Consider the following 10,196-nt stretch of genomic DNA (forward strand, 5'->3'; position numbering starts at 1 on the left):
AAGAGAGAAACAGAGGGAGAGGGGGAACAGATATCGTAAATCTCCAGATTAGAGATTAGCCATAGTAACAGATTTAAAGGGGTGTCTGGTCCTCGGCCAGCCTGCTCAGGCATCTATCTGGCTTCTGCTGGCCGGGCCTGCCATGAACCTTCTAAGTAGATCACTCAACCCTTACTGGGGACGCCATGTTACCACCGTTATCTCCTATGGTCGCTCTTTCTTTCTCTCTCTCTCTCCCTGTTGTCGCTCAGCTCTCAGAACGGGAGACAAAAGGTTCTGCCTGAGTCAGTCCTCGGCAGAGAATGGGATGGATGGAAAGCATTTTGTCCACCCTTCCTGGCTGCGACTCTAGCCTTTTTGGGCCCTTGCACATGATTTTCCCCCTCAAAATAAAACTCCAAAGCCCCCTCGCTAATGTCCAGATCAGAGGAGCAGTTAAGCATCACTGCCGACAGCTCAGTTTGCTAGTTTCGGGAGGGGTGGAGGGGATGGAGAAAGGCGGTAGAGGGGTATTTACTCCTTTTTAACGTGTAATGGTGAGAGAGGGTGTTTGCGTGATGTAATGAGCGATGTTCCCCTTGGCCTAATGATTATCTTTAACGTTTTTAGGCCCTGTAAGCAGTTCTTATTGGGAACTAATTCCTGTTTTTACATGGGTGTAAGTAATCTGCTGTAATCGGCACATTCACCCAAACACACTCACATATGTATGCACAGAAAGGCAGGGGGTCAAATAACTATTACACACACTCGTGGTGTAAATCTCATTGAGGCTAAGCTTTAGGGGCTAGGCACAGGGGGTGGCTCCAAAGGTAAGAGGTTAAATATGATCTGTGGGAACTTTTACCGCCTCAGTCATTTAACCCCTTTAGATCTTTTTAATCGGTTTTAGAATATGTTTAAACAGACATTTTGGGCATCTGTTTACTTCCCAAATCTCTTGAGCATACGAGCTCATTGTCAACAGCTGGCCACAACTGCAAGTGCACTGATCCGGAGACTTCGTTTAAATAACAACATTATATTTAAGAATTATCTACTGAGCATCATTTTCTAAAAATGTGTTTAGTTATAAGCACATCTGCAAATTAAACTCTGTGTATTTCCTCCTTTTGACAGAGCCTTAAACAAAGACTGAGCTGCTCTATCTTGCCCTGCATTATTCTTCTCTAAGCTGCTTGCAACCCAGTTGTCTGATACAGAGATGAAATCTTGGAGAGGCGTGTCTCTGGACCCAGGAAGCGGTGGCCACTGATTGAAGAATAGAGCTCTTGGATGGAGGATGTGCTCTGGAGGTATCACATACACCCCAAAAGACGGCGGGACACAATGAGAAATCACAGCTCTTTCACTTTCCGTCCATCTGCCCGCCATGGAGCGTGCTCAGTGTGTGCCACTTGGCTTAATTCTGTCCCATCAGCCACCACAAAAGCCCCCCGATCCAATCGCAGGGAGAAAACCTGGGCCAAGACCATGAGACGGGGAGCCAAGGAACAGACCAGAATCAACAGCCCATTCTTCCAAGATCACACACATACACACACAAACACACACACACACACACACACGCACAAACACACACACACACACACACACACACACACACACACACACACACACACACACACACACACACACACACAAATAAAGGGGCAAAAAGAGACATGGAAAAGAATATGGATGGGAAAATGTCATGAAAAGTGTGGACAGAAAAGTGAGGAATATTTTCACCTTTAATTCTTTATTTCTAAAAGTTCAGCTAGCTCCAACTCTGCTTCCAGGAATGGATGAAGAGATGACAAAAGTCAAACAAAACGAGAGGAAAAGTTAACATATGTTACAGCTGGTAGGCCATTAAAAAAAAGAAAAAAGGCCAGAAGATCAGGGTAGAAAGATGAGGGCAAAAAAATGCTTTTCTCAAATTCCACACATTCCCTCCCTATCTCCCTCTCTCTCTCTCTGCTTCAGCCTCGCTCACTCTCTCACTCGCTGACTGTTAATTGTGTGAGAGCAGGTCATCAGTAGCAGTGCATTAGAATAATGGAAATAGATGGCAGAGACCTACGGATGGCAACACAAGCCATCTTCCCTATTTGCATGGCTGTGTGCTCCAGGACTATTATGTCATTATCACAGACCTCTGTGTGTGTGTGTGTGTGTGTGTGTGTGTGTGTGTGTGTGTGTGTGTGTGTGTGTGTGTGTGTGTGTGTGTGTGTGCGCGTGTGCGTGTGTGTGTGTGTGTGTGTGTGTGTGTGCGTGTGTGTGTGTGTGTGTGTTTGTGTGTGTGTGTGTGCAAACGAAGCTACTAAGAGCGAAGGAAATCTGAACTCGCACACGATTTTAAAAAATCACTTTAAATAGTATGTTGCTCAAAAACGTGTTGTAGTTTCCTGATTTATCTCAAACAAAGTGGGATTCCTGTAGCTAAGGTAAAGTTTTTCTCTACTATGGAATTTTTTGCTTTCTTACTAAGAGGAACCACTCTCATGTCTCTTCGTTAGATATGAAGATGGAGCCATGGAGCTAAGCTAACCGGCTGCTGGTTGTAAAAATGATTCCTTTAACTCAAAATCTAAAAATCTTTATGCTTTCAATTACTCTTTTGTAGAAAGTGGACTTTCTACAGAGAACAAGAAGACTTTGTCAATCCTTAAAGTCAACAGTTTTCACAACACACCATGAACAGAACCCAAAGGCAGGGGAATTCCCATCTTAGCCTAAAGTCTCTTCCACCCATCACCTTCTGACCCTGCCAGGCTATATAGGGATCCAGACATGGTCTTCCTCCGTTTCCAGGATGTTAGTAAAAAGCCCAGAAAGGCAAAAGAAAATAGTAAAACTCATCAATGACAGCATTTTCCCTCTTTCCTCCTGTTCCTCCTCCACCCCTGAAATGAGCGAGGCCTTTCAAAAGTGGCGAGACCTCATCAGGGACCCCAGACTTAAGAAAACAGTGCAAAGAGAAGAGAGGGATGACCTTTGACTCAAACAAGTGTCCTCTGCCTCCGCTGTACACGGCTGACACTTCCTGTACTCATCAGGACAGGGAAGAGAAGGCCACCTGCTAACCATTCACCCTCACCTCTCTCATGGCGGATGTGGTTTGTGTGTGTCTCTATGTGTGTGTGTGTCTCTGCTCTGTCCCTACTTAAATTTGATCCCACTAAAATAAGTAGTAACCTATTGAAATTACCACCAGCCGGGCGCTTTTCACTCTACTTTTCAAAAACAGCAGGAAACATACAAAGTACATGTTTTGATGGTGGCAGCCGGATCACAGCGCCGTTTGAATTAAAAAAATTAGTATTGACGTGACAAATCTGAGCAGTTATGAACATGGACAACAAGAGGCCATTAAACCCATCAGTAGAGTCTTCAGGCTGTTTCAGTAGCGTCAGAGATGTTGGACAACATGCATTTATCTCACTAGCAGCAGGCATTGTGGAGAAAAGGTGCGAGGTCTTTTTTTTCTGTGAAACCTCTTAGCGTCCCATAATCAGGAGTGATAATGTGTCTCATTCTATGCTAATGTGTGTGTTTTACAGCAATCAGGCGACAGGTGATGATAGCACGCGCTGAGAGATGTTCTGCAGGGTGCATGCTGCGGCGGCTGTGTGTGCGAGCGCGCAAGTGTGGACGCAAGGCACCATTAGTGACTTCCCAGGTCCTCTTCAGGAATACAATGGGCGGCAAAATTGCTTTAATGGAAAAAGGCTAATATGAGACGCACACACACACATGTACACATACACACACACACGAACATACCGCCTTAGCAAATCACTCAAGCCGGTGAGAGGTAGAAAAAGGGAGGATATTATCACTTACACTTGAAAAAATAGAGCTGGAGCAGAGAGAATAGACAGCGAAGAGAGAGATGGTGCTGCTCTTCTTCCACTTGCACATGCTTCCACCCACTAGAGTCAGTAGTTTTCCAAAACAGAGGCATACATTCTCAAGTTAAGATAGAGAGAGGGGTTTTTTTTTCTAACCTGTATACCATCCTTAAACATGCAGTTGTGATTTGTGGAGAGAGACCGGATGAAAAGAGAGGAGGAATGGCTATAGTTAGATATAATGGAACCTATCCTCTGCCGTTGCTAACTCCAATTGATGTTGCATCCGTTCATATCACTTTTCCTTTTTTTGTGTGAAATGACATCTTAACATGAAAATATGTTTTCCTAAAAGACAACTCAAATGTAGACTCAATAGAACAGATAAGCATATTCAGCTACCATCAACACGATGTCAGGCCAAATGAATGAAGCGGAAACAAAACTATTAATGATCAGGATAATCCCTTATAACCCCGGTAACATCACTTATTTATTTATTTTCTCAGATTTAACAAAACGCCTCCACAGCAACAGAAGACATTGATGTTTTGACAATTAGATTTGTATTCCTAATGTCCTAATGTCCTAATGTCTAGTTAGCTAATATTGATGTTTAAAATGCCCCAAGACACTTTTTTCCTGCTGTTTTCTAGCTGTTGCCTCATCCTCCCAAAACAGAAGATATACATCAAATGAGCGACACGAATGAAGGTCCATTAACCCAAATGTGGGCCAGTTTTAACACAGTTTTCAACCTGCAAGGAACACTACTTCCTGTCAGCTGCTGACTGCCTGGGCATAATGGTCTGAAAACCCATTGAATGTGCAATCAACTGAAGACAACTGATGTTCATTAGCATAACTTCAACAAACAACTCACGCTCTCTTTTCTTTGAGAGACAGGTCCACACACACACATGCTCCTGCACTGCTCGGTAAGACAAGGCACGTCCCTCCTTTGCTTCTAAATGGTCTCATATGTGCCCTGCTCAAGGCTGGCAAGGCCTGCAGCATCTGTTTGACTGCAGGCCATGCCATAAGGTGCCAGGACTCCAAGGATCCTCCACACTCCCTCAAGAACACTGCTCTACGCCCTGCTAACCCCACCCTTTCACCCCCTTTCACCCGCTTCACGCCTCAACGTCAAACATGATATCATGGAGTCCAGCGAACTCTGTGGCCTCTGCTCATTGCTTCACAAAACTATCTCTCCTCTCCCTCTTTCTCACTCATCACTTCGGTTCTACAGTTTCTTCACCTCCCCTGCCTCATCAAAGTTACCCTTCCACCTGGTTCCCTTCTTTCCCTAATCTCATCTGCCCCCACCCTTTCTCTTCTCCACCTCCCTGACACCCCTCCATCCTCCCCTCGTTTCCGTCTAATGCCCCCCTGTCAGGATGTGTGAGATGTCATCTACCTCCCTAATCTGCTTCCCCTTTTCCCCAGCCCCCTCGCTCCCCTTTCTCTCTGAACCTCTTCCTTTGCTCTCTTTCCCCCCAAGGGTGAGTTAGATGTCGTCTGGCTGGGACTGTAACTGTTAAGGCGGTGTGTGTGTGTGTGTGTGTGTGTGTGTGTGTGTGGTAACAGAGTGTGTAACATCGCCAGGAAGACTTGCGCCTCGGAGGAACAGACAGATTAGCAGGGTAGATTCTAGCTCCCAGCACGGCATTCAAGCTGCATTCCCAGGAACGTCTCCTTAACAAGCATCACATTCCCCTCCAGGTCGCCCGCAGCAAAACCCTCAACGCCGACCACAAGGAGAGGAGAAAGTGATCTGATGGCACTCTCTCTGTTATTTTTCCTTATCTCTCTTTTCTTAACAGGATATTCAACCCCTGTTGCCCCTGAGCTGCAGCTGTGAGATGTTTCTGCATGTGTGTTTGTATGTGGCACTAACAGGAGTTCCTGCTGAGGCCTCTTAAAGCCTTGATAGAGAATGGATGGAGGGAGTGAGAGGGAAGAAAGAGGAGGGAGAATAAAGGCCTAGAAGGAGACACAGTCAGGGGGAGGGGAGAAGGGGGGGGTGGTCTTATGACAGAGGGGGTCTGCAGCTAACAAGCGGTGTGGAGCCACAGAAGGTGTGTGTAGCCGAGCGTGAGGAAACAGTTGAGACAGCACAGGCCCACTGAGATGACCGTGGAGCTAATGCTATGTTAGTGAGCTGCTAACGGCATGCCTGGGCCCTGGCGCACAGCCCTTCCACACAGATCACAGAGGCCCACAGCACAACGAAAGGAGACACCTCAGGTCTGCGGGGGAGGTATTACTAGTGACACGTCTTTTGGGCACCGGTTGGGACTCCTTTACCATCTGAGCCTCTCGTATTATGACTCACACGCAGACATGTGGGTTATATAAAGAGACCCGTAAATGCAATGTGGCGGGGAAGGTGAGGTAGAACAACGCTCAGAGCAGGAAAAATAACAGGCACTTCAAATCGAGGCATAGGAAGAACGATTTATGCAGCAAGGCACCTTGGATAATTTGACTTGAAGGGAGCAGAGATATCTCTCAGGGTTAGCAGGCATTTAAGCTGTACTTAGACTTTCTCTCTTTCCCTTGTTCGCCTTAACTCTAGTGTCAAAATGCACACATTTAAAAGCATACAGTTGAACTAGTATCTTTTAAATCAAACACACAATTAAACATGTTCAAAGATGTCATGCAAAAATAGTTTTAGTTCCAGAGTTCTAACCATGAAACCACAATAACTAAAAATACAGAATATGCTATGGCATTATATGGAAGCAGACCATGGCCCTTTTCTATATGGGTTTCTTGGTCTTGAACAGGTGCACGGTGAAGATCTCAACAACAACAAAAAATACAATGGTCCAGCAGTCTAAACGCTTTTGTAATGTCCTGCCAATACTTCTTAATCAACATAATCAAGATTCAAGGATCAATTTATTTGTCCATAAAAACATGAACATCCTCTTCAACGGGGTTGGAAAGAGCACAGTATACGTAGTAGATAATACAAATATGCTACAGTTACTTTAGAAAATCTTTACTTAAGTACAAGTAAAGTGGCTACAAATAGTAAAAATGAACTTATGTAAAAGGTCAGTTAAAATGTACTCTAAATTAACACGCTACATTTTTAAAAAGGGAGTGGAGGGAGGGTAAACAAAAATGGTAAATTATGATGATGTTATATGATAGACCTATAACAAAATACAGTGCATTAATATGTCAACGTGCAGGCCTGCACATCACACAACAGAGCTATTCATTCTAAACCCTTAGTGCTACTTATACCTTTCTCACTACAGACTTACTAGATGTAACCAGCTTTTGGGAATTGAAACAAAAATGATTAAAAGCAGGGTACAAGCTGGCTTTGTTACAGTAACACTGGTGACTTCCAGCCTTACTAATCAGCTGATTGTTGATTGCATTATGTGTTCTTTAAAAAGACATCCCACTGATACTATATATGTTCTGAAGCTCTGAGGGCTTCATGCTGAAATGCCTCTGCAGGTTTGTCAGTTCGTTCAAATAAATGATCAATAAAGATCAAGAACGATTTTTGGGATAACAAACACAGACTAATAAATACCTGAAAATTATACATTTTTACAGTTTTTTTGTAAAGTGACTGACGTGAAGGATCAAAGGTTATATATGTTAACCATAAAACCTTTAGTGTGGCTTCATATAACCTCACAGGCCTATGTTTCCATTGACCTAGAGACCTGGTTGTATTGTCTTGAGGCAGCAAAGCCGAGCATCACAGTATGTAACCATGCAGCTAATGAAGGTCCTCTGCAAATGGAGGGAGTGTGGTGCACCAGCACACTGCAGGTCAAAGATCTGTTTGTAATATCCCTGAACCCTTAAGGCCAATTTGTGGTTAATTTTGGGGTTGTGTTTACAGACACTGATATTAACTGATTCTGTGACTGCACGTGAAATGTCTTGCACAGTTACCTCATCACTACTGCAGAGCTTCATTTTTGTTCGGTCGAGTAGAGGAGCTGAGGTAAGAGGCAGAGCTGCTTTGTACTATCTGATCAGATTAGGCGTGAAACAGCCCAAGGCACGAGGTCAGTGACAAGTAGTATTACAGCAGTTAATTAAAGGCAGACCAAGAGGAGATTTAATTAGACCTTTAGTTTTTATATGGGGCGGACGATTTTTGAGAAGATATGCTGTAATATTATGTTGCCTTATTCAGAGGACCTGAAGATACGAAGTAGGAATCATTTGATCTATTGTACAATTGGATACATTAGGCTTTTTCTCACTCACAAATGTCAGTAGATTATTGTGCGACATTTTGAAAAGACACATTTTTGCTGTGGGTGGTTGCCGTTTTGTTTTTCGGCTCTGCTCTTCTTCTGTTTACAATATTGTTTGGTCACGATCCCTTCCCTCAGGAGGACTCTGGACACCAGCCGCTACTGATTGTTACACTACAAACCCACATTTACCACTTTAGAAAGTCGATGCAATGGGCAGGATTTCTTCAGCAATTTCTAATTTGTTATTTTTCAAAACCAAATGTAGGGAAAGCAATATGAAGGTGTTTTCTTGTTGCAAAGATTTCAAGACCAAACATCTTATAATATATGGGATGTAACTTGAGAAATAAAATAAAGATGTACAACACTCAACTAATCATCTACATTCTTTTTCACACCTTTATCTGTTTCACAGTGCTGTTCACCTGTACCTTACCGTGTGCTGCTCCTAATTCTGTTGACCATCTAGCTAGTGTGTGTGCGTGTGTGTGTGTGTGTATGTGTGTGTGTGTGTGTCGTGGTAAGGATGTGTGTGTGTTTGTGTGTATGGGGGGGATAATGAAGAGGCATTGTGTCTCTTCATAATGACATCATGGGTCTGACAGAAGCTGGAGAAGATGCCCGGGGTCTCAGAGCGGAACTCTTCAGCTTGGCGCAAGTGTGTTTGTGAGTGTGTGTGTGTGTCCGTCCCTGGGCAATAGGAGTCCTCCTGGGCTTTGTGAACGAAAGTCAAACCGTCAAAGACAAAAACAAAACCTGACCAACAGCAATATGAAGCAGAGGGCAGGCCATTTGGCTGCTGCCCGCTCGCTGGTGCCTCAGTGTGAAAGCGATGGGTGCGAGGGCTGAGGGGAGGCGCGTTTGAAGAGGGAGGGAGAGGTGGGAAAAGACTACAGAGAAAGAGAGAGGGAGGTCCAGGAAGTTGCAGAAGGGGTTCAGGGGGTCAATTCAGCCTGCAGGCCTGGGTGACGCTTTCAGGGCTCTGGCCTGTATTGCATCATGGGAGTCCTTGGCGTGTCCTCTTAATCTTGCCTCTGACCAGACGGATCCTTCCCTATGGCTTTGCACACACACACACACATATATATATAAAACACACGCACCTTGGTTCTTTGTGTGTGTGGAGACAAATAGTATGGTGGGAGAAGCACTCAGATACTTTACTCAAGTAAAAGTGCTGCTACAACAATGTAAAAATACTCCATTACGAGTCCTTCATTCAAAATCCTACTGAAGTAAAAGTACAACATTGTTATGAGGGAAAAGTATTAAAGGTCAAAGTAACCATTCAGCAGATGAGTACCCAGGTGAGTGATATATTACATTACTATCATTAGTACTGATGCATCAATGCGCCAGTAGCATTTTACTGTTGTAGTTTGTCAAGGTGAAGAATAGTTCAACTTTTTGGAACACTTCGTCTCATTCACTATCTGTCGTAGCGTTGGATGAGATGATCATGCCACTCTCAGATAAAGGAAATACTCAAGTAAAGTACAAGTACCACAAATCTGTACTTCGGGGCAATACTTGAGTTAAGGAACTTAACTATGTTCCACCACTGCTAATAGAAGTCAGTTTTAAAAGTTTGAGATATAACAACAAGAATGGCAGGGCATCATGTTTGTTATACAAGAATGTAGATTTTAGGTTTATATTATATGTCCTTTTATGTCCATATCAGATCAATTTGCATAAGTGGAAGAACTTCTTCATGTACAGCAGCGTAAAATATGCTTGGAGTGTTTCTACATCTATTGTGAACACATTGAAGGCACATCTCACATCTACGCTGAGTAAGATTGACAGGTTTCTTCTCTGAGCTGAAGTGAACCTCTCGCCCTGAGTGTGTGTGTAATGAGAGACAGGTCTTATGACAAGCACTAATCAGCCCAGACTCTTGACCCTGTGGCAGTGAGGCTGACACAAGAGGAAACACCCCGACACTGCTAACAACTCCCCTGACCTGTGTGTGCGTGTGTGTGTGTGCGTGTGTGTGTGTCTGTGCATGTGTAGATGAGCATGTGTCATTTCAGGTAATAGAGGATCGTGTTCATGTTCAGTTAATTCAAGACCGGGCGTGACTTTTCAAAATGTGAAAATGTTCTGA

Source organism: Cottoperca gobio, chromosome 24 (assembly GCF_900634415.1).
Source record: "Cottoperca gobio chromosome 24, fCotGob3.1, whole genome shotgun sequence".
NCBI classification, from domain to species: domain Eukaryota; kingdom Metazoa; phylum Chordata; class Actinopteri; order Perciformes; family Bovichtidae; genus Cottoperca; species Cottoperca gobio.